This window comes from Natrix helvetica (assembly GCF_964273705.1).
Source record: "Natrix helvetica genome assembly, chromosome: 1".
Taxonomy (NCBI): Eukaryota; Metazoa; Chordata; class Lepidosauria; order Squamata; family Natricidae; genus Natrix; species Natrix helvetica.
Genome location: NC_138548.1, coordinates 252,630,429 through 252,656,488, shown reverse-complemented (window position 1 = coordinate 252,656,488; position 26,060 = coordinate 252,630,429). Strand labels below are relative to the sequence as shown.

Below are 26,060 nucleotides of genomic sequence, written 5' to 3'. Positions count from 1 at the left end.
TTTGAGCATTTTTCAAGCCATGCATTGAGCCATTAGTTAGTCCCATGCTGCCAATTTTGCCCAGCTCTCTCGTCTCTTGTTTTTGTGCCTATAAGAACAGCTGAAAGAGTCAAAACAGTCCAGATCAATCCCAGCTGCATTTGAAAGTAGCATTGGCACACTAAGGGTGCGTATCTCAATTTGTATCTAAAAACATATGTGTAGTTGCAATGAAGAATGGACTATGCAATAAGAAAGGCACATTTCTCCTTGAAAGATCTATGAACAAAAACCAGCATGTATTATAATACATGAATAGAGAGCTTTTGCTTTTGCAGTAAAGTCAACTTATCTCAGCCTTGTCCTCGTATCTTCTGCTGCTAAGATCATTATGCATGTTTGCAGTACTAAAGATTGAAGTTTTGATGTATAGGCTATATGATACAACAAGGTAAATCAGAAATTAATGTATCAACAATCAAAATATTTGTATTTGTCGAGGAAAATGGAATGAATAGCCACAAGTTATACACAAAAAGAAGCAACCATATATATACAGTATATTTGTGTATCTTGGCAACGTACTTACTAAAGATGGAAAAATCAAGAAATTTTAAGTTAAATGATGATAGAAAGGTAGTGGGTACCATAAGAAATTAATGCTTATAAGCAAAAACCCCAAAGTATAATGCTATATAAAGTTCTTCAGTGCTCTTATATAAGTTAAATGCAATTGGAAAAGATTACTTATGAAAGGTACTTATGCATGGATGTCTCAAAGGTGCATTTTCAAAAAAGCAACTAGGCTGCTTTTTCCTTGAGGAAGGAGAAGGAGAAGGAGAGGGAGAGGGAGAGGGAGAAGAGGAAGAGGAGCAGGAGCAGGAGGAAGAAGATGAAGAAGAAGAAGAAGAAGAAGAAGAAGAAGAAGAAGAAGAAGAAGAAGAAGAAGAAGAAGAAGAAGAAGAAGAAGAAGAAGAAGAAGAAGAAGAAGAAGAAGAAGAAGAAATTTCACATCTAATCAAAGGAGCTTCATCATATATGATGGTGGTGATGGTGAATGGAATAATGAATCTTCTTGGATGAGAAATGAAATGTCTTCTTCTTCTTCCTCAAGTAGAAAAACAGTGCAGTCACCTTTTTGAAAATGTACCTTTGAGACAACTATGTCCTGGAGAACTGAGAATCTCCATAGACATAAAGATTTAGAGTTCTCATTATGCAGTATTCCTGTGCTCCAGAGTCACATATGATCCTGGACCACAGACTTCTGATTTTCCCAAAGAAAATATACTAAACAAGAATAGGCACACTGGAGAGGAGAACAATAGCAAAATTTAAGGTGTGAAGATACATATGATCCCCTTTTATATCTACAAACTTAATAGAATTCAGTTCCTGCTGCTAAATGCCAGTGCTGTGCAACTCAAACAGTCACAACAGATCAACAATGGGAAAAACATGGTTTCTGGGTTAATTTCAAAAGCAATCTGTTCAGATTTCTGGTCAGATCAACCTGAAAAGGGTAGCCACCATTTATAGCTTTCTTCAGTTTTTCCAAAATAAAACTGGCTGCCTTTAGCATAACATCAGAACTGTTAGGAGTCCTTAAATTTAGCTATTTTAATTTTCGGCTCTGTTAATCTTCTGACAACTATCTGGTGAGTGTAGTCTCCAAGTTAGGAAGTCTTTGTCAATATTTTAACATTTCCTTTAAGGCTGCCTATTTCCTTGCCTCTCTGTGAAGCCCTGGACTATCTCAAATAAACCTACCGTCTCCAAAAGTAGAAATCACTTGTGCAGGAGAGAAATGGGAAGGGCAAGCCTATCACCTTTCTGGCAGGAGTCCTAAATATGCATGCCAATTGTCCAAACTGCAGTGCTTATTCATGGAACAGGGGTCTCTGCTCAAGGAAAATCCTCCAATAGATGAAAGCATGAGTAATAACGAAGCTGGCATCAAACTGTTTAAAAGAGAGATAAGCCGCTGAGGTCAGGTTCTTAGAGAGCTGCCCTTTATCTCTTTTATAGATGTCCCAAATGCAAAAGGAGATAATATAAAAATCATGTCTTAATGCTTGTTCCTGCAGTACTTTAAATAAGTACTGAAGTCAGCGAGCCCAAAGACTGGATCAGCCATGGATTAAGAATGTGTCTATTTGGGAGCTGCAGCCAAAAGATTTAAGTCAAAGCCCTTTCATAGGATCCAGGAGTAATAAGAATGATTCTGAACATATCCTTTCCAGAGCCTTGCTTAGCAATAAAAATTCTAGTACTCCTCTGAATTCCTAAGTCAAGGACTATTTCTATACAATAAAATAAATGCATGAATTGTGAATCTAAAAATTTGGCCATAAGGTTGAACCCCAATCACTCATTTTGCTAATATTTTATTTATAAAAATAGCAGACATAACAAGTTTGGGTTAAAAGTTGACTTTTAAATCAACTTGATCTAAAGAGACAGAAATGAATGGATTGTTAGTTAGCATCAGCAAAAGAAGCATGTTCTTCCGATGCTTCATCTTTACCAGCATCATCAAGTGTATGGGTTTATAAAAGCAAGTTGCGCTATAAAGAGCTCATTAGTTTGAGACATCCAGATCAAAGAGCTTCTGCCTATGAACCATTACCTCACTCCCACAAGCTCACCCAGGCATACCGCCAAATCAGATTCATCTAAACACGAATGGGTAGCAAATCATCTGAGCTCTCTCCACTAGGTCTCCAGATTGCTAAATATGAAATGCAGGCAACCATCGTCTGGAGCAGTTTAGATCATGCATGCATGTAGAAGAACAAATGCTGAATCATTTCGGGGTTCTGGAACATCTCTGAATTCTCCTTTGGGCTACATCCTGCAGCATTCAGAATATGGTATAGCTTAACTTCAAGGTACTACAGAGCTACCCTGACACCTCTTTCTTTTTGCAACAAGTGCACTTACACGGATTGTGCTTATATTTCTAGAAAACAGCTCAGTGTGCATCTTTATTTATTTTTAGCTGTTTATCAAATGTATACTCCACCCAACTTGCCTAAGTGATTTTGGGTGGTTTACAAATAGCAATAGGAATAAGACATATTCATATTGGAACAGCTTGCCTCCCGAAGTTGTGAATGCCCCAACGTCTTTAAGATGTTGGATAGTCATTTGTCTGAAACAGTATAGGGTTTCCTGCCTAGGCAGGAGGTTGGATGTGTAGTCCCTCTCACTGGAGCACTCTGGAAATGGGAATTCAGAAACAGAGAGGGGTATCAATATTAAAAATAGCCTAGAGCAAAGTTAAGAAAACTCAGAGGAAGCCACCATCGGTCAAATTGGTAATACACATTCTAGTATAGATAGAATTCTCTTAAGATCTGAAGCCAAGTGTGTTTGCCAGCTTTTTTTAAACCCTCCATTGCACATTCCCAAGAACAGCTAGCAGGATTTGTTCTGAAGTGATATACAGCATGTAGTTGGAAGGAAAGGCTTTCTTTATAATGATGCTAGCATTGCCCTGTACGCCGTGTTGCAGTAAGCACATTCTGCCCATTGCTTACCCCTCCCACCACCCCAAAATGCACAGCTTGGACTTGGCCTGTCAGTGACTCACCAGACCTGTTCAGTGTCCATGGCTTATGCCAGTATTTTCCTTATTCTGTTTGCTCCATGGATCAAAGGTGACAGTAAGAAGGTCTTTGTAACAGTATTAGCAAGGAGACACGGCACATTTTTGCACATGATGGATGCCATGTATCTGATACGGGGCAATTTCCAAACACTGAGATTAAGCATAGTTTGTTTTCAACAGTTGGAGGGTGCATAAATTCATAGCTACAGCACAAAACAAAAGGGGAGGAGCAGGGGAGAAAAAGGGGGGAAGAGGTAGGCTTGCTATGATATACGTGTCTTAACCTTGATTGTGAGCATGTTATTCAACAGAAACGCCCCTAGACTAAACTATAATACTCATAAAGATAGAGCAACACACAGCTGAAATGTGTGGCTAAAATCCCCCCCCCCCGCCACTTTCAGGTTCGCAGCACTAAGTTGTCTGACAGGATATGAGAGTTGGATTGTATTTATACTGTTCGCGTTTGTTATATAATTAAAGGCCTGTAGAGTAAAGTGAAAGAATTGCCAAGGGTGGGAGGGGCCCTGACATCAGATGAAGCTGTTTTTGCAAACTCCAACATGCGTTGCTTCCTTTTTTCTTTTTTCTTTTTTTTTTCAAAGTGAAAGAAAGCAAGCATGCATTCAGGAGTAGAGAAGTGCAGTTGAAGCCTATGGCTGTACCTCAGAAGTTAAGTCCCACTATGTTTATGGAGATAACTCTCAAGTAAGTATGTCTATGGTTACAACATTTGCAGCATTTTCTTTTTGTAGTGGTGAATTATTCTGTATTTTGCATTAATTTCTGGTTTGCACAACACACAAGCCATGTTGCGGTTTGGCTTAGCATGTGATCCAAACCTAGACATCACATTATAGTTAAGATATTGTTTATAGTGATGCCTTGGTTTTATTTGGATTAATTTAACATGTCTGAACTCAATGTAATCCCAATTTATGGTTCAACCATCATTAGTCCAATACTGTTTTATTCTCTTACTATGGGCACTTGCAACAGGTGAAACATGGACTCTAGCAACAGGTAGGGGACTCTTTTCTTCTCATAGGTCTGCATCTGGAGGGTATCTATTTTATTTCATTGGAAAAAAATTAATAGAGTTTGTTAACAATCAGAAAGACTTGAGGGTTATTGGTTAAAGAAGAGAACTGGTAAACTGTGGCCAGCTGTGCAGTTTGTCATATGATCTTCATTGGACAAGAACATCATTCATAGTTATTGCTAAATTATTTTTAAGAGTTAGTAAATAGTAATTGATAGTAATTACATATTATCAGCACAAATAATGATATTACTGTGTTAAATGTGAGGATGAAATTGATGGATTTTGATTTAACTGATTACTCTTACTGATATCTGGGTACATTTCTAGATTGTTCAATGATCTGGTAGAGATCAGGTTCTCTACAATCTCTACCCATGATAGTTCCAGTCAGTTTCTTCCTTGACTCACCTACTTCTTTTATTGTTGTACTGCTGGACATTAAAGAGAGAAATCAAAAGACTGGTGACTATCAATGGACTTTCAGGACTAGTGGCTGGGAAGCATGAAGAAAAAGGTTCTGTTGCATTCACATCTTCTAACCCTAGCTATGTGATTGAGAATGAACTGGGAGATGCAGTTGAATTGAGTCAGGTTCTTCCCTTCATGGTGACACTACTGTAAAATGCCCCCCCCCCTTGGGCACTTGAGGAAATGGAACAAAAGAACTTGGAACTACGTGGGTATCCAAGGATATTTTTGGAACCCCAAAGAATCCGTTCTAATAATGGAACTTGTTAGGATATAGAGGTGTCTGTTCCAGCACAAATGTGCCAACGAAGAACGCACTTCTGGTGAAAATGTTTCCGTTGGAAGTCTTGCTCCCTATTGAGAAAAGCCAATACCCTTCATTCTGTCAAATGGCACTTAACTGCTGCCATTTCTCTGGAAGAACGAACATTTGTGTTATATTTTCCAATAGCAAAAACTGGGGTCATCAGGGTGTCTGCTGTTTCTAGCCAAATCCAGATGGGGTTTTCCTATAAACAAGTGCACACAGAATATTTATACAGGCAGTGGCACCTGACGCCTTAGCACTCAGGACATTCTATTGAGTAGCCACTCATACTATAAGTCACGGCCGTGCATTAAGTAAATATTTTAATATAGCCATGTCACTGTTTATTATGGAATGGCGTGGGCCCAAATGCTTGCCTAATGCTTGGTTAAAAAGTCAGTTTACACCATCCTTTACAGTGAATCAAAGAATGCATAAACGGGACTCTTTTGTTACTCACAGCTCTGTTTACTTTACTTTTCTGTAAACCTTTCGAAACACTTGCTTATAAGAGCTGATAGAACCCAGATTTTCCCCTGTACCAAAGGTGTCCTTGATGTCAGTAAGGTACCACACAGAGTAATCAATGGAGTTTCCACTGAATAAGCACCAGCCTTCTCCTCTGCCCCTCCACAGCTTTGTTTAGAAAACAGAGCAAAAGGAAAGAATGAAGACGAACTGAAGTCTGAGAGCTTAAAAAAAGAATAGCAGCAAGGCATTGGTCATGAGAGCTGCAAATGCCCTGGCCGAAGCAGACCGGTGCTGGGGTTGCCCAGTTTGCAAATAAATTCTCTTACTGGGGTGCCTGCAGGTGGCTACTTGAATCTGGTGCTGATTATTGAACATTTTGGAATGTTTAATAAATACAGAGATAGAGTACATTTTCAAGTTGGCAGCATGCTATGTAAGCCAATATAACATCAGTTCTAAACATATATTTTGTATTGCAAAAGATTCTTCACTAAAGTGGAGTTTTCTGCAAAATCAGTGGATTTACATCATTTTTTTAATGCAATAGCAGATGCATTAAATGAATGCTCCATGGGAATCTAGCAGATAGAGCAGAAGTTATCTAGCAGATAGAGCAGAAGTTATCCTGAAATCCTAAGGCATTCTTGTGTATGCTGTCCAATTGTGTCTCTAGTTACATTGGTGCAGATTTGTTGGCAGATGAGTAACCCTGTATGATCGATATGCATATTTCCTTAGTTTAAACAAGAAGTGGAATATGACGTCTCCTTTTTAGAAGTTTGAAGGGATTCATTATTGATTACTGTTTGTCTTTAATGTTTGGAGGTTGGTGCAAATGTAAAATATGGAAAATCTATTTGAAGTTTCCAATTGCAAACATAAAGATGGTTTTAATTCTGCCTACTTCAGTAAAAACTTTCTGAGCTGGACTGTTCAAAACTATAAATATTCATGGTAAGAATGCACCATGAATCTGTTTAAAAAGATTAACCTTACTCCAAAAAGTTTGCCTGGTAAGAGATTATATGCAATTATGTGGGTTCTTCCCCCCTCCAGATTAGAAGGACATTCTTATCCATAGAAATCATGTTTGTGCTTTTAGAAATCTTCACATTTAATATTTTATTTGGCTTCCTTGGCTTTTCTTCATTTTTTTTTTCAGATTCACATGTTTTGATTCTACATGGAGTTAAGTTGATATACTCTGAAAAGTTTAATAATGTTATGCTTTGTAAATTTTATACTATTCTTTTAAGCATGGGTCTGCTTAATATTTTATTTACTCCTGAAATACAATGGCCAGAGACTGGTTTTGCTCCAGATCTATAATTACTAGATTTGTTTGAGAGATTGTTTTGAGATATCAAAATCATATACAGCTCTGTAATATGTGATGAATGAATAGATAGATACTGTACAATATGTATGAGGGTAATCATCTTGCTATTAAGATAAAATGTTGTACAGAGTTAAAGCAATGAATGTTTTTAAAGAAATGCTGATTTCTCTCTCTCTCTCAAAAGACATAGAAGTGCCCCTTTCACAAGGGAAAATATTTCTTTTGCCACCTTGAAATACTTTTGTTAACATTATGAGATATGTATCAATCTCCTTCCTAAACAAAAGCAGGAAGTTATGTCAACATACTCCAGCAATGCATAAAAGCATACATTTTCATTCTGTAGCAACTGAACAAGTCAGAAGCAAAGGGTGGAACTGGATCAACCACAGAATGCTTTCAATGAAGGTATAATTGTACAGAGGTGGCATCCCAAAAAATCTAAAATGAATATATAAACGATATACATTTTGCAATGTGCATCTATTCAGGAAATTGAAAGCATCCCCATATTTACCATTTGAAATATTAGCATATGCTTTTATTTGTAGAATCAGAAGCTTTAAGTGTTTTTGGTCAGGGCAACCTGTCTACCCAATTATGGGATGGAGCATACTGCTTCCGTTTTCGCCTTTCAGCCCCAATCCAGGAGCCTCCACAAGCAGTCGTTTTTGCAACAAACTATTTGTGTGTTAAATTTATGTTTTACTGACAAAGAAATCAATTAGAGGCTTTAGTTGCGGAAGATGTGGATGTTGAAACCAATTTCTCCCATTTTAGCCTAGCATATTGTGTAAACCTAGGCTTTGTGCTTAATTTATGCATTAGTGGCTCTGTATGATTGTCATGATAATTGAACAATCTTCTCAATTTATAATTTATAATTTTATTCAATTTTCTTGGCTTGCATGAAAAATTAACCACCAGGCTGAGTTTGCATGCTGTGCAAAAGCTAACATGATTTGGAATCATCATCATCATCATCTTATATTGTATATAGTGTAGCTTGTATGCACAGTTGATATTAGAATCCAAACCCAGCAACTGGAATTAGCAGGGTGCAATTACATGCCAGCGTGTTGGGATATAAATTTAACTGGTCATTGTGGTTCTTTATTTTTTGTAAAAATGTATCCCTTCATGCTGCAAACTGTACTACACATTTATGCCCAGTCATCTTTCTTTGCAGAAACATTGCCCTTAGTATAGATGTCACAACAACTGTGGTGTCATACGACATATACTCCTATAAGCAAACTGCGGCTTCAGCCAAAAGCTCATTGTAAATATCAGCCCAGGCATGGAAACTTAGGAGAAAAGGTGGCTAAACATGGATGATGTTTCAGAGAAGGGACATGGGCTTGGAAGCAGATCAAGCAAGAATTCTGACAGCTTGAATGAGAAATGTACACCACAATGGCAGTAACATCTAATTTCAAAACCAGGGTGGTCACTTAGGTAGCAGTGCTTACTCCCCTTTGGTTTAACTGTTCTTTTACATGGAACTCAATGTACTCATAGGATAGATTGCCTTTGGCTCCCCTGGACATCTGCTTCTGCAGCTGAAGCTGCAGGTTTGTGTACCATTTGAAAACATGGGTTCTCCAGATGGTAAGCATCACAAAAAATTACTCCTCTAGGGGGGGTTTCTGAAGTAGTTGACAGTTCACTTTTATTGTCTTCCGATATTAATGGTAGCAGTAAAACGTAGCAATGCATTATTCATACCTTGCTTTAAAAGTATCTATGAAAATTACTGAGGAGACCCAGTAATTATGTGTCTGCCCTCTGGAACACCAGAGGAGAGATCTTGACCTTCTTCTTTGTGGTGTCCCCTTGGGTATTGAAGAGTGCTATTATACTTAACCCCAGCCTACTCTTTTCAAGGCTAAACGTTTCCTATTCCTCTGGCCTCTCTGGGAATTAATTCCTAGTCCCTTAATTTAAAAACTATATTTTATTTGACAGATGACAAATTGTACTTGCCTTCTTTTTTTTTTTTTGCAATCACATGGTGGGGGTATTTCTTACTGCAGCCAACCGTTATCCTTTCCTTGTATCTGTTTATTTTTTCTAGTCAACATCATTTTGAATTTTTATTTCTCTCTGCTAGTATATTCTTACTCCACTCCAAATGCTGCTACAAGCTCAATATGTTCCATGTTAGAGGGAAAATGAGCTCTCCTGTTGAATTTTACTGGCAAATTCCTATTCTCCCTGTATAGATGTTCAGTGAGTTGTTCAGTGAGCTTGTTCCTTAAGTCAATGGCATGTGTGATATTCCCCTTACAGCCTCTGCTTAACAGGAAGTAATCACTCATTACTCACAATGGACAGGTAGCAGTTTTCAGGGCAGGTCCCTCATAGGAAGCAGCTATTGAGAAAAAGAGTTTTTTGCCAGTGGTGAAATTCAATTTTTTTTAATGCTGGTTCTGTGGGCCTGGCTTGGTGGGCCTGGCAGGTAAATGATACTGCAAAATCTCCATTCCCACCCCACTCTAGGGCCAGCCAGAGGAGGTATTTGCCGGTTCTCCAGACTATTCAAAATTTCCGGTTCTCCAGAACCTGTCAGAACCTGCTGAACTTCCCCCCTGTTTTTCGCCCTTCATAATTTAATTTAATTTATTCAGTTTAGTCATTGCCCAACTCTAAACCTCTGGGCAGTGAAGCCAAAGAGAATAAAGATAGAATGCAGATATATAAAGATATACCTTATAAAAGGTATAAGACATCACTAAAAACTGATGACAAATCTGGCTACCCATGCCACACCCTCAAACAATCCAGTGGGGGCCTCAGCCACCCTAACTGAAAGACCTGGGGAAACCACCAGACTTTAAAGCTTTCCAGAATGCAGTCATAACAGAACACATCATTTATCGTCACTCTTTTATACTTCATTCTCTTTCCACTGTTAAACTCCATTGGGAAATTCTTATTTGTCTTCTATATTGGTTTGATTGCACAGATGGTTCTTAAATGCTTGTACAATGATGGCAAATCAATGGCGTGAATGCCAAAGGTGGCAAGCCACAACATTTTGGGTGACACACTAACATTTACTTACACTAGACAACAACTATTCTTCATGTTCTCACATGAGTTATGGATGGCTGCATGAGAATGGGTTGTGCTTTTGCATGACCTCCAGACCCTCCAGAAACCATGGGACAGGCCCATGCACTTGTGCAGCTTTTGCAGTCTCCAAAAATCATGTGAGAACGAAGTGTGCTTTTCCACAGTTTTGGGGGGTTGCAAAAGAACTTTCTTCAAAGCCTCCTTCAAGAAGGAAGACCTTGTGCAACCCAGAACAACCTAATATAGGCTACAGGTACCTGCCAGCAGAAAGAGAATACCAGCTAAAGATAAGTGTTATGCAGCAGATACTGAGGAATGCTGGAACACAGGAATAATTGTGTTGTTACACAAGGCTCATGCCTCTTGGGGAACAGCACAAAGCAGCATTTTTAAGTGTCAGTGGTGCTAGAGTTGTAGTTAAGGCCAGATCTTTACTTCAGACCCCACCTTGGCACTGCCGCAAAGTGTCACTGTTCAAGGTAGCCTAGCTGGAGGATGAGATAGAAATTTGTTTCTCTTTTGTTGGTCTGTGTTTGAGTGAGAGTAAGAGTGAGTGAGTGAGTGAGTGACTGTGTGTGTGTGTGTGTGTGTGTGTGTGAGAGAGAGAGAGAGAGAGAGAACGAACTTTTGTTATTATATAACTGTGTATGCAGTTGTCTTACAGCAAATTGTAGATACCTGCGGGATCGTATTCTGCCACATACATCCCTGCGACCAATTCACTCACACAGAGAGGGACTTCTCCAGGTGCCGTCCACCAGACAGTGCTGGGGGGCAGCGCCTAGGAGCAGAGCCTTCTCTGTGGCGGGCCCAGCCCTGTGGAATGACCTCCCCCCGGATATTAGGATTACCTCTGACCTCCGCGCCTTCCGTGTAAAGCTCAAGACCCACCTATTCCAAGTAGCTGGCCTGGCTCAACCATAGTTTGATGATATCGCTCCTGACGGGTTTTTTAATTTTGTGATTGTATTTAGGGGATTTTATACTGTGATTTTAATTGTTTCCATCCATCTGACTACCTCCTCCACGTATCTGTCTATTTTGTGTTTGTATTGTCCATATTTGTATTTTATATGTTTTTATTGTACGCCGCCCCGAGTCCTTCGAGAGAGGGTGCGGCTAACAAATAAAATATTATTATTATTATTATTATTATTATTATTATTATTATTATTATTATTATTATTATTATTATTATTATTATTATTATTATATCAACAGAAGTGTATCACAGCGGCCAGTTGTTTCGCCGGATTTGGCATTAATTACTAGTCAGGCCCCACCCAGGGGCCTAGGACGTCGTAACGTATTTTCGTAATATGTGTGCAGATCCAAGCAGTGCAGCCTTTTGCATTTGACTGATGGTGATTTTGTCAATTTTTAACTGTTTTAAATGTAATTCCAGTGCTTTTGGAATAGCACCCAGTGTGCCGATTACCACTGGAATTACCACTGCTGGTTTGTGCCATAATCGTTGGATTTCGATTTTTAAGTCCTGATATTTCGCGATTTTTTCATATTCCTTCTCGGCGACCCTGCTATCACCTGGTATTGCAATGTCTATGATTGTAACCTTATTTTTCTCAACCAGTGTGATGTCTGGTGTATTATGCGCCAGTATTTTATCCGTTTGTATGCGAAAATCCCACAAGATCTTGACCATCTGGCTCTCGACGACTTTTTCAGGCTTATGTTCCCACCAGTTTGCTGCTGTTTTAATATTGTAATTTTTGCACAAATTCCAGTGGATCATTTGTGCCACTGAATTGTGCCGCATTTTATAGTCAGTCTGAGCAATTTTTTTACAGCAGCTGAGTATGTGGTCAACAGTTTCATCAACTTCTTTGCAGAGTCTGCATTTGGCATCATCAGAGGATTTTTCGATTTTGGCCTTAATGGCATTTGTTCGGATAGCTTGTTCTTGCGCAGCCAGGATTAATGACTCTGTTTCTTTCTTTAATGTACCTGCTGTTAACCATAACCAAGTTTTTTCACTGTCCACTTTATCTTTTATTTTTTCCAGAAATTGGCCATGCAATGCTTTGTTCTGCCAACTCTCCATTCTTAATTTTATCACATCTTTTTTGTATTCTTGTTTCGTTTGTTGGGCCTTCAATAGATTTTTGTTCTTTACTTCGATTAATAGATGTTCTTGACTTTCTTTTAAATAATCAGCCAGTGCATGTTTTTCTTCTTCAACTATTTGCTTCACTTGTAATAATCCTCTGCCACCTGATTTTCGGGGCAGGTATAGTCTATCAGTGTCACCACGTGGATGTAAATTATTATTATTATTATTATTATTATTATTATTATTATTATTATTATTATTATTATTATTATTATTATTATTATTATTATTATTATTATTATTAATTAATTAATTGAGAATTCCTGTTTGTTTTTTTACTTTCTTTGAAATAATAGCCTGATATCACTACTTTAAGATTTTAAAGTTAGGTTCATACATTATATGCAATATCTCTCACATCACTTTTTAAATTTTTTTACTTCTAGAGATTAACTGTGCTTGTGTTTGTTAAAAACTGTGGCATAGGTCACCTTACAGGCTGGGAAGAAATGAAAACTGAGGTCTAAAATAGACATCCAATACTACAATTTCAAAAGGAAGGAACACCCCTCTCAAATTTCTCTAAAAACAATTCCTTAAAGTTGTTAAGTATAACAGCTGTTAACTCAGAGGTTGTTGATCCCCTACTGTAAAGCACTGAAAAAAAGGCATCAGGATAATGATCAGTCTGCAAACCATAGCCAATTTGATTATTCAAATCCCCACTCTATTTAATTCAACCTGCATAATGAATTTGTTGCTCCTTATGAAACTCCACTATTTCTAAAAAGATTGCTACAACATAATTGAAGCACCATTCTTATTAATTAAGGAGATTATCATTTCAGACTGTCAGTGGGGAACCTTATCTTGTAGAGCTATTATTTTCTCATGTTTTAAGTGAACCATCTGATTCTGTCTCTTATCCAGTTATTTAAAAAACAACCCTCACTATCCTAAAGCTTTTAACACAAGCTGGGCATTGTTTTCAACCAAGCCTTGTTAGAAAAATCTACCTATCTTAACCTCCAATGAAATGCATTTGAGAAATGAATTTCTTGGAGAAAAAACCCTCAACTTTTTTGCTGATTTAGATTTGGAAAACAATAATTTCTGGAAGATCAGTTGTAATTGTTATTATTTCCAAAAGAATGACCTACATGTATGTGTCTATTTTGGTCAGCTTCTGTATACTGGATCTAGCTTAATGATTATTTAAGAAAACACTTTAAACATTTATTCTCAACATAGTTCTAGGCTGTTCACAATGTCAATAAAAATATAGAAGTGTAAAAAAAACCTTACATATTACCACAGCTACAATAGAAATATTTAGATTATTGAAACAGTTAATAAAAACAGCAGCAGAATTATGCATTGAAGATTTTCCTAGAAAGATCATCACCAGCTTCTAGAGAGTTACTAGTGAAAAATGGGGCAGGTGTACTGGAGATGGGATACAACTATTGAAACTTATCTTTATTTGGGTTAACAATGGAGACTACAAATTAAAAATAGAGCTCTGATAGCCATGGTCTTGTATCTGTTTACTCAAAAAGAAAGTCTTACTGGTTTTAGTGGACTTTCCTTCCACTACATTTTAATTGCAAGATTTTCATGTACACTTGGGGATATACGTTCTGCTGCTAGGAAATGAATACGTACTTTTAAATTTACTTATTTTTGCAGCTAAACACTGCTGTGTCATTCTGTTCTTAGAATAAAGACTGTACTTTATAGTCTGGGCTTGTCTGAATGAAAAAAATACCTAGCACCCAAAAGAAAGAAAAAAATAACAACAGTGTAACAGTGTCACTTTTGCAGATAAATTGATTACCAATCTGATACAACAAATTTGTAATCCACTTAAGGTTTTTTGACTACCAGAGGATTTATAGAGGATCCACTATTTTGTAGTATTTTGTCATGAATTTTTAAAGTGTTGTTTTTCTTTATTAAGGGCAGTTTTTCGCTAAGTATGGTAATTTCTATTCGTACTAGTTCTCACCACTAGTTTGTACTAATTCCATTTGAAATGGAACTACTGAAGGTATTCAAAGAGACGTACAGAGTTTTAGGTTCATTGATCTACACAAGTGTCATAGTTCAGTGGTACATTATAATTGTGGAATGCAGCTGCACATAGAAAGATTGCAAATATTGTGAGACTTCCATCTCCAACCCAGCAGATTGATTACCACTTAGAGCTGGAAGTACCACATTAGATGGATTAAGCAGATTATATTACTCTTGTTCTTGAGGATTTTAAGTCCTTGCAGATGCAAGCTCTGTTTATGGTATCAGCTTGCACACAATTATTCTAACAGTTGTGTCTAGTATTAATTAAAAGTCATTTGTTACTAAGAGGTAGCATCCAAGTGGCCCTATTGCTAATAGTGGGGGAGAAAAATCTCTACCATTTTGAACGTTTCATTTTTGTATTCATATTTGGAGATTTGCATTTAATTGTGAATATCTGCAAAAAGACAAAAAGTGCTTACTTAAATATTGTGAGCAGAAAGAGAAAATCAGTTCTGCGTTCACAAATTTCTCTGGTTTAAGAAGTACAATATCAGACAGAGAAGAACAGCAAGGTTATATTAAGAGAAGAAGGGATTACTATAGGGTAGATTCTTTTTCTAAGGTGCCCTATATCCTCTTTTCTGCTATAACCCTTTATCTGAAGATCTTTTGTCTACCAGCTTAGCTTCCTTCAAGACAGCCCTGTGTGTATGCTTAGGATGCAATTTGATTTGTGCTGTTCTTCGTTGTATGTTTTCTGTACATGGATTAGTGCAAGATTAGTGGAGTGTAAATCCTTAATCCCCTGGCCTCTGCAATATATTGTTTTCAATTTCCCGCAGGGCAGCACTGTTCCATCATGTCATTTTAAAGTATTATCTGTGCCAGATTTTTTAAAAAAATTGATATAATTTTAAATTTGGCATCTTCAGGCTGCTTTTGTTTAAACAGTGTATAATTCAGTGAATTTTAATGATGTCTGTATGTATGTGTGTGTGTGTGTGTGTTTGTGTTTCTGTATGCCATTAACAGTATTTTAAAAAAAGAATATTCAATATTTCTAAGTAGATTTTTGGAATGCCAATTGGCGACAACAGGAAAGGGCCAAGGGGTGCTTTCAGGATTATTCTTTTTTAAAAGTTGGCTTTGCTGTGGGTTTCTTTTCCTGAGCTTTTGTCTATAACAAGCTATAAGAACCTTTTCCTCAATTAACAACCTCAATGGTAATTTGCTTGCTGGCTTTCACTACTGGTGCACATTCTGCATTTCACTTGATTCAAACTGCTGTTGTTAATATTAATGAACATGCATGAGTGTTAGAAATTGTCAAATTATGATCTTAGCAATTTTTTTTAAAAAATATATTTGATGCCTTTCATAAAGACCATGCTTTTTGAGCAACAGAATGTTGTGATATCAAAGGCATAGAATTCTTATTTTTTCAAAGAACAAAGATTGTAAACTCTGCAAAAAGAAAGAGAGAGAGGAGGAGCCAACGTCGCGATGATTCGGACGTGCGGTCTTGATGCTCCGAGACCACAGCCGATACTTTTGCTGCTGGGTGGTCCAATCGGACCTAAACTGTCCCGCAGAGACGGTGAACAGGAAGAATATGTCTTGCTGATCTCAGGGACATCACAAAGTCCCTGATCGATCCAAGATAAGTTATTCAAGCTGGCGGATGAAGTTGGGGCGGCTCCAAAATGGAAGGATATGGAAAGAGAAAGTGTTTCCAGCTGGTGAGCAATTTTTACCATTTTAAAAGAGACTGCCTATAAAAAATGTAAAGTTAATTTAAATTTGAGAACATAAGAAATAAGTGGCGGAATTAAGCTTTGAATGATTTTGGACAGTTGGTTATCTTACTTTTTAAATGTTATTTTCATGGATGGAATTTATGCAAGCCTTTTAAGCCGAATGGATTAAGTTTTCTTCTTCTTTTTTTAATTATTTTTTGCAACCTATGGAATAAAATTCTCCTTCTTCATTACTGTGTGTGTTTTTCCCTTTTTCTTCTCTATTTCATTTAAGAATTTGACTTTTTTAAAAAACTTGAAATAAAAAAGATACAAAAAGCAACAAAGAACATCGTAACAACAGAAGGGAAGACAGCACTGCTACTCGCAGGGTGGAAGTTTGTGTATTGGAAACAAAACACTTACTTTCTTCACTGATTATTCTGGCTTGGTACTTCAAGGTCTCACTGTTTTGTCTATAGAGAGTGATAAGAAGAAAAGCATACAGATGTTCCTTTGAAGTATATCTTTAACCAGAGAAAAGTGAAAATAAGACCTTATTGTGAATTTATGCTTAATCTTGTAAAAACCTTCGAAGCCAGAGCAGCAGTGTTTGTCAGCTGGAGATAATGGCACAATCTCAACAGCAGAAAGAAACTTTAAGTTTGCAAAAGATATTATTAGAAATTCAGAAATTATCAAACACATTTGAGAGGACGAAGAAGAAGTTGGAAAATTTAGAGCATCTAACAGTAAAATATGATAAAGAAATTGGAGATGTTTATCAAGTGGGAAAAGTGGAGGTTAGAGTCCTAAAAACCGAAGAGAAAAATGACTACAAAGAAATTAAATCCGCTGATATCTATGGTGATTGGTTTGTGTCTGAAAATGGAAAGAGTGGAATACAGAAAGAGGAATTAAATGGAGGGGAACTATACCCCAGATGGCAAGATACAGAAGAAGAAAAAAATAAAAGAATTTATGGATTTAAAGAGAGAAATTTTGTTAGCAACATCGTTGAAAACACCACTGACAATTAAAGATAAGGTGATTAAAGAAACAGAAGAAGGGCATAGAAATTACATGAGAGACTTAATAAGCAATGAGTTGCAAAGAGGAGTCCATACAAATTTGATTAAAGAGATGATTAGAGGACTGATACTACAAATGGCAGAAGACATGAGATTGTTTTGCTACTGGAAAGATACAGGTTGATAGATGAAAGGGTATAATCTAAAAGTAGTTAAACTTAGTGAAATTTAGTGACAATAGATATAGTTAAATAAATAATTGATAATGATAATAATGTATACATAAGCATTGCTATGATAAGTAATAATTGGGTATGAATATTGAATGGTACCTATGAAAGGAAGATTAGAAATTTTTTTGGTTATATATAAAGGTTAATAAAAAAGAACTAAGTTAAATTTAGTTATTTATTGGGGGGAAAATGCTATGATAAAGGACACAGTCAAATAAAGGAGGGATAATGATAACAACATATATATATATATATATGTGTGTGTGTGTGTGTGTGTGTGTGTGTGTGTGTGTGTATGTATGTAACACAAATATATATTTGTGTTACAACTCCTGGTATGACCAAATATGGAAGGAAGGTCACTACTCCCTCTTTCTGTCCTTCGGCTTATCACAGAAGACCATGCAGGCAGAAAACCATATTTTTATTTTTACTGTTGCCTTTTTATATTTGTGTTGTTATTGTACTGATTTATTTATTTATTTATTTATCAGTACAATTACAACATATATATATATATATATGTGTGTGTGTGTGTGTGTGTGTGTGTGTGTTGTAATTGTACTGATAAATAAGTCTCCCTTTATTTATTTATCAGTACAATTACAACACAAATATAAAAAGGCAACAGTAAAAATAAAAATATGGTTTTCTGCCTGCATGGTCTTCTGTGATAAGCCAAGGACAGAAAGAGGGAGTAGTGACCTTCCTCCCATATTTAGTCATACCAGGGGTTGTAACACAAATACATACATACATACATACATACATACATACATACATACATACATACATACATACATACATACATACATACATACATATATATATATATATATATATATATATATATATATATATATATATATATACTGGTTTTGTTGTATTCGGGTCTTTTCCCGTGTAGGATTGAGATTGTCTTTGCAACGTTTCGGCAAGATCTCACCTGCCATCTTCGGGCTTGGTCTTAAAATGGGAAGTTAAATTAAAAAGTCAATCTCAATCCTACACGGGAAAAGACCCGAATACAACAAAACCAGCATACCTACACCCGTGAAAATCTACTATATATATATATATATATATATATATATATATATATATATATGTGTGTGTGTGTGTGTGTGTGTGTGTGTGTGTGTGTGTGTGTGTTATATTTGTACTGATAAATAAATAATGATAAATACACACACACACACACACACACACACACACACACACACAAAGAACAAGAGAACGATTTAAGTGATTACTATCTTTACATTACCAGATATCTCCTTTTGTAATATAATAAATCATTTAACTATTTCAAAAACAGTTCAGAGCAGAGGTGGTATTCAGCCAGTTCTGATAGTTCTGGAGAACCAGTAGCGGAAATTTTGAGCAGTTCGTAGAACCAGCAAATAGGCTGGCACCAGCCCTGCTGCCTCCCAGCCGATCTTCTTTTGTTGTCCTGAAAAGGAGAATGGAGCTGGAAAGTAGGTTGGTGGGGTGGGGAGGGAATGAGAATTTTGCAGTATCCTTCCTCCAGGAGTGGGAAGGGAGTGGGAATTTTGCAGTAACCTTCCCCAGGAGTGAGGAGGGAAGGGGTTTTTGCAGTATCCTTCCCATGCCATGCCCGCAAAGCCACACCCACATAAGCGGAAGTAAAAAAATTTGAATCCCACCACTGGTTCAGACCTATTTGTATAACCTAATCAAACATGTGGAAAATATCACAGGTTTTTTTTCTTTTTTAAATAATTGAACATTATTTTTTAGTGCTAGAATGTTCAATTGTTAATGCCTGAAAAGAGTTTAAATAGCATGCAATTCTGTTTGGCTAAAAACAATCTACAATGGAATTTCCTTAGCAGCAGCTAGAATTCGGGGGGGGGGGGCAGAAGAACAGCAGGGATTCTTCTTAGGTGTCCTGAGGGCCATTTGTTTACCTCTGGAAGTTATAGGATTTTTTTAATAAAAACTTATCGGTAGATAGGATTTGGCTACCCCCCATTCAGGTCATGACAAAGCTGAAAGTTTTCCCTTGGTCAGGGCGCTGCCTTGTTTAAAAGTTAGTACTGCTAACCAAGGCATACAAAATCTTTGCCAGACCAATTCTCAAATGCAACTCATCTGCCTGGAATCCACACTGTGTATCAGACATTAACACAATCGAGCAGGTCCAGAGGTATTTCATGAGAAGAGTTTTCCATTCCTCTGCTCACAATAGAATTCCTTACACCACCAGGCTCAAAATTTTGGGCTTGGACAATCTGGAACTGTGCTGCCTGCAGTCAAATCTAAGCACAGGACACAAAATTGTCTGCTACAATGTCCTACCTGATAATGACTACATCAGCTTCAACATACATGGGCAAACAATTGATAAAAACTCAAGGTAAACCACTCCAAACTCGATTGTAGAAAATACGACTTTAGCAACAGAGTGGTAAATGCCCGGAATGCTCTACTTGACTCCGTTGATACATCTTCAAACCCTCACAGCTTCAATTTTAAACTGTCTACCATGGACCTCACCCCATTTCTTAGAGGCCCGTAAAGGGGGCATGAATAAGCGTACCAGCATGCCTACCATCCCTGTCCTACTCTCCCCATTTATTTGTATTCATTTTCTTTGTTCATGTCAATGTTCATATTTATACTTGCTATCTTGTACATGTTTAACAAACAAACAAACAAACACACAAACAAATAAATAAAGTTCTATACAGCTCTTCCATCTTTCCTGGAAAAGGCTAATGCAGCTATTATATCCCTCAACTCTGCACAGATATTAACAAGAGAATAATGGCCTTATTTATAGACTACAGACAGAAACATTCTTCATACTTTTATTCTTAGTTTTTTTAAAATGTAATTATCATCTTTACATACTTTTGAAAGTGATCAAGCTTCAGCTGATTCATTTCTTAAATTCTTCTTATTTGGGCTTTTCATGCCTTTAAAAAAATGAATGGACAAAACCTGTCTCATTATATGAAAATCTAAGATTGGTAAAGAGATTCAAGTACCGAACAAGGCAAGGTGACTTGAATATAATCTTGGAACAGATCGAAAGAGACATAATTATAAATCAGAACCAAATAGGCAAATATATCAGGAGTGCTCCATAAAGTCATGTTCTACAAGATAAATCATGGAGGTATGGTTCTAGGCTACACTGTATAGCTTTAAAAAATTCTATAACACTCTAACACAGATATTTGGTGATCATTTTAGTGATGGAACAAATGAGTGTCAAATGAGCAAGTGTTGAAGGCCAGAGGAATCACCATAGGTTAAAAAAAAGGAGGATCCAAGTAAACTGATCTAGCAAGAAGCTTTAAGATTCTTTGTTGTTTGCAAAGAGATCACCTCAGGTTACTAATTTTCAGAATCCAAGTAATTAAACACTCAAACAAAAAAATTGGAGGAAGAAAGAAGCATTCAATGGCATTTTGTACTGGGTAGGCCGCCTGTCTACGACAGAAGAATCTTCAACTGTATTAGAAAACAGCCTGCAGGGGTGAAATCAACTTACCTTTGCTACAGGTTCGCAAATGTGAGCGCGCACAGTCAGTAACAGTCAGTTATTATCTAATAAGCAAAGAGGATATAATCATGATTACAAGCATAACAGTTTTAACAGTATTTTAAATTGCACTATAGCCTAATTATTTTATATAGTAAAAATATTTTAAATTGAAAACGTTGAGTTTTCAGCCCCTCTAAACACATGCACATTATAATAGCTAAACAGATTGGCCATTTTCTAGAACTATTGTCAGTAGAGGATATAAGTCTGGCCTATATCCTCCACTGCATTTCAACCCCTTGGAGGACAATCCAGAAAAACTCTTACTGTCTATTGCACTATAAACATCAGCTAAAAAAGAATAAATACGTATGTGTTTTATCAGCAACATTCTTTTGAGCAGAATCCCAGGAACCCAAACATGCTACAATAAACATGCAAAGAATGCGATAAGTTTCATCCATGTAGTGCTCCCTCTCCCTCCCTCTCCCTTCCCCCCTCTCTCACTCTCTCTCATCTTCTGGTTTTTCTCTGCCAACTTTTGTGGTTTTATGACAAACTGTCATAACTCTATTGCTACTTTCTATACATCTTAGAAAAAAATAAGCATGATCTAAATTACCTAAACATTATAACTCCAATTAGGTGTCGTTAAATGCAATCAATTATGCAATTTAATTTTGCATGGGTGTAAATAATAATTAATACATAAATAGGGATATAGGACTATACCTTTATACTAAGCCATTCAATTGAAATAGGAGTATATTTAACTTGACTATAATGGGACAATTCTGTAAGAAGGTAATCTGTGCCCGTACCAGAATCTTATCTGTACATTAATTATTGCTGGTTAATTTCTGATATCCTCTGCTTTTCCTCTTTATAGTATTTTTTTTTAGAGTACCGGTACTGGAAAGTTCTTTCAATAGAGGTTGAATTCAAATGTTTATGTCCTAGCAATTTACATAGACAACAATTTACATAGAGGAGTACCTTCTATAAAATAGCTATATCCTGATTGCAGGACAGAACCAAAAGGAAATATAGCAACTTCTTCTGTCAACACTTTCCTTTGTACTTGATACCCTTGGTGAGAAGGAAGTGAGAAAGTTGTGTGGGGGATGGGGACCATGTATTTTCTTTCTCTTTTTATTACTTTTTCAGTAGCAGTGTGGATCTGGAAATCAGTGTTGTTTAATTTATGTCACGAACAAATGACTCACTTGGTTTAGAAATAAGAAAAATAAATAAACAAACGCTAGGCTGCAAGAAGGTAGCCTAAGAGAACATTTGCTTTCTCACAATAGACTCAGAAACAGCAGTGCACTAGTTTTCCACAATCAGTGCACAAATTTTCAACCACAAAGAATAGTGGTTCGGGCAATGTATCCTTTTTTTCCCTTTAAAAATCTGAAATATTTCAGGTTGTTTTACAAGCATCTGAACAATTTTGTAAGCTGTGCTAGTTGTAAATATGCATACTCAGCTTCTGGAGGAAGTGACTATTTAGACTTTAAATCTGCAAAGGAAATATAATGGGTTCTTCAATCATCAATTTTGTTAACAATGGTCTGACCAACCATACTTTTTAAAGAAAAATGAATCTGCAATGCATATTTTCAGCTTGCAGCTAAGGACAGATTTTAAATATGTATATTCATTAGTGGTGGTGCTTACCATTCCTAAATAGCTCAAGAAGTTTCCATTTGAGAGTGGACAAAGGCAGAAAGTTTCAATGCACAGAAGCAAAGGCAAAAATTGGAAGAATCAGTGTTAGTAAAACGTGCTTTCATCTGATCTGTCCCCGAGACTGGTCGGTTATTACTTTTCCCCATCTATATGGTTCTAGCAGTCACAAAGAAGCAAAGCAAAAAAAAAAGCAAAAAAAATCACTAAAATGCATCATTTCTTGGAATAAAACCCTACTGTTGTTATGATACCAACAATTTCTTGTAACAAATCACTGGAATCTAGTTTGGTATATAGATTGAGTTTTTAAATTTTTGAAATGAGATTTAGATTATGTAGGTCCCCATGTTCTTCAAATACAGAGTAGAACTTCCTGTGTAGCAATCATCAGAATATCCAGATTATTTATAATAAATAAAAAAGAAGTAATAGCACCACCAGTGCACAACAGGGGTGCTCAAACCCCAGAGCCCTTGTAAACTAGCTTGTATATTAACAAAAGATGATTACAGGTAGTTCTTGATTAGCAGCTACAATTGGGACCAGCATTCCTGTTGTTAAGAGAGGCAATCACCAAGTGAAAAATCATATCACTGTGCTTAGAATTTTACTTTAGCTTGCTTTACTTTACAGAAGGATGTGATCTTAAACAGCCTACATGGGTGAGCCTATATAGGTGGGAAGGTTTCTGAATCTTGACACATGAGTAAGCCGAGTAAAAGGGCAAATCTTATAGTCCCTTTCTCCCTTCTGCCCTGCCCATCAGAATGCTCATTTCAGCACTGGAATAATTAGCAAGAAGGGAATTACTTTTTTATTTACACTGGAGAGGAAGGGATTTTAAGAAACTAAGTGTGCACACAATAGGGAATACACATTAAAAGGAATATACTGGTGCTAGCTGTTTGCCTTAGGATGCTGGAGGTTTCAAGTCACCAGCTACTTAGGATGCAAACAAAAACCTTTAGTGTGAAATTGATTTGGATCTTGTCAATTTCAGGCAGCAGCTGCTACTTTGCTGAACACCTCTAGTCAACTGATTAAGGTCACAGCTGAGCTTGTTAACTTGCCCTTTTTACCTAAAAGTACTCTTAGGGACAATCTAGGAAGAAAAGCAGCAGATCAGGAAGAGATACTTTGTTAAGACCAGGGCTGTCACACTCGCGGATGTGTCACAGACTGGTCATGCCCAAGCCCAGTTTAGCAAAGGGGGGATGACACTGCCGTGACAATGCGAGTTTGACACCCTTGGTTTAGAAAATCACTGCACTCTGCAGGGGGAAAGAAAAAAGAAAAAAAAAGGGTCAGTCACAGGACAGTACATAATAACTGAATATAATGGCAAACATGTCACAGAGAGATATGATTTGAAGGTCATAAGTGTGGCCATTGGTCCCAAAGTTACTTTTTCATCAGTCTTGTAATTGTGAACAATTGCTCTCTGAGACAGTCACTAAATAAGGACTACCTGTACTAAACACATGGAAATAATAATTTTAACTCTTTAATTGATTTAAATTATATTTAACTGTGTGTAATATTAAATTGAAATTTGATGTAATATCAATTAATGCTTTTTGGAGAGTGCTTCCCTTAGCAGTTATCACAAAGGTCTAATGTGGCTTCTTGATCCAGAAAAGTTGGTCACTCCATATATATCTATAATGTATAATTTCTTTAGCCGTGGACACACTTTTATTCTTGAATTTTTCATGTAAAAACCGGTATTTTCCACATGGGATTTATTGCTAGGAAAATCTTGTGATTGAGCTAAAAACAAAATATGTGCATATAATTGAAATTTTATGTGTCGAGTATGTCCTCCCAGGCTTTTTAGAAACAGTAGGGCAGGGATATGGATGAACCTGAACATGCTTTCACAGCTCTTCCTGCTCACAATGAGCTGCTGATTTTACAATAACTCACCTCCAAATCTGATGAGAAAAGATGGAGAAATTAAATACTCTGAAGCTGAGACAGCTTTATTTCTTAAAACAAAGAAGACTGTAATCAACCTCCGATAAAATCCGATACTGCAAGAGAGAATTTATCCCAGACAAAAGTTAATATAAACCTCAAACAGTTTATGCAAAGCTGATTCAGGAATCAGGCCTGAATTCAAATTTTACTTCTTTAAGTGGGAACTCATTGGGTGGTCTAAATTGGGTAATACATGTTGCAATATGTAATTGATGATATTAACTTGAAGGCGATTTATCTTCCTGATCACAATCATACTTTAGATAGATGATATAGATGCCAATAGATATATAGATATAAATAGATACAAATACACACATATACATATGTGTGTATGTGTATGTGTGATATTAAGACATTAATCTAGTGGATAGTGACTAATATTGGTAGTGTTTCGCTATGGTATATCCTACTTGTTAGGATGGGGGGGGGGGTCTACTGGCAGTCAGTTTGGGTGTGGGACTTTTTGGAACATTTTAAAGACTTACAGCTTTTCACTTGCTCTGTCCTCTCAAATTGTTGATTATATCAAAGAGTTATTTTAAAATAACCCAGATTTCCTGAACCCTTTTTCATTACTTTAGCCATTATCTGTATGAATATCTGTAGCAGTTTCTACATGAAGACTTTCTACGGTGGTTTTCTCCCTCATTCTCTCCCTCCCCCACAAAAAAGAGAGACTCCTTGGCTCTCAAGGACCAGGATTGTTTTCAGTTATTCAACTGTGGCATTTTTTAAACCTTCCTTTTGTTATTTTTTTCACCTTGCTTAAAAAAAGATGGACAAAAAAAATGAAGGGAAGCTGAAAGATTTCCTAAATCAGCCTTTGCTCTATAAAATGTCATGTGAAACTACCACAAGACTCTCACCATGGAGTGAGATATCATCAGTATGGGGTGAAATGCTACTGGTTCGGACTGGTTTGCCTGAACTGATAGTAAAAAATACTACCGGTTCGTCTGAACTGGTAGTTAAAAAAAATACTACCGGTTCAGGCAAACCAGTAGCATTTTTTTCTACCGGTTTGGTTCCGACGATTAGCTGTGCGGTGCAATTTAGAAATCACGCGGCACAGCTGATTGTCGCACAACTGATCGTCAGAACTACTGGTTCACCTGAACCGGTAGCATTTTTTTATTACCAGTTTGGGCAAACCGATAGTTCTGACGATCACCACCTGAGGTGCGCTTGCACTCAAAGCATGTGCTTGGTGCGCATGGGCATGAAGCAAACTGGTAGCAGACTTCAGAGCATTTCACCCCTGCATCAGTATGCTGATGATGTTGGATAATACATCTAAGGCCCTGGCTTATCCCAGTGTCTGGAGGCTGTGAGGATCTGGATAGGATCAACAAGACAGCAAGATGGAGTGGCTTGGGGTTTGTGAGATTTCTGGTTCTAGGAGTATGCCATTGTTGATGCTGCACTGCCCCAGAAAGACTCAGTGCACAATGTGGGGGTCCTCCTTTACTCTTAAT

General features: G+C 36.9%; 1 protein-coding gene across 5 annotated transcripts in view; it reads left to right on the top strand.

The window, feature by feature from the left end:
• Positions 1-3,998: 3,998 nt before the first annotated feature.
• Positions 3,999-26,060, top strand: part of MYOCD (myocardin) — a 161,295-nt gene continuing 139,233 nt past the window's right edge. For all 5 annotated transcript variants that reach the window (XM_081935055.1, XM_081935053.1, XM_081935057.1 and 2 more), the window contains exon 1: positions 3,999-4,300. The gene's annotated coding sequence lies outside the window, so the exon portion shown is untranslated. The remainder of the gene's footprint in view (positions 4,301-26,060) is intronic.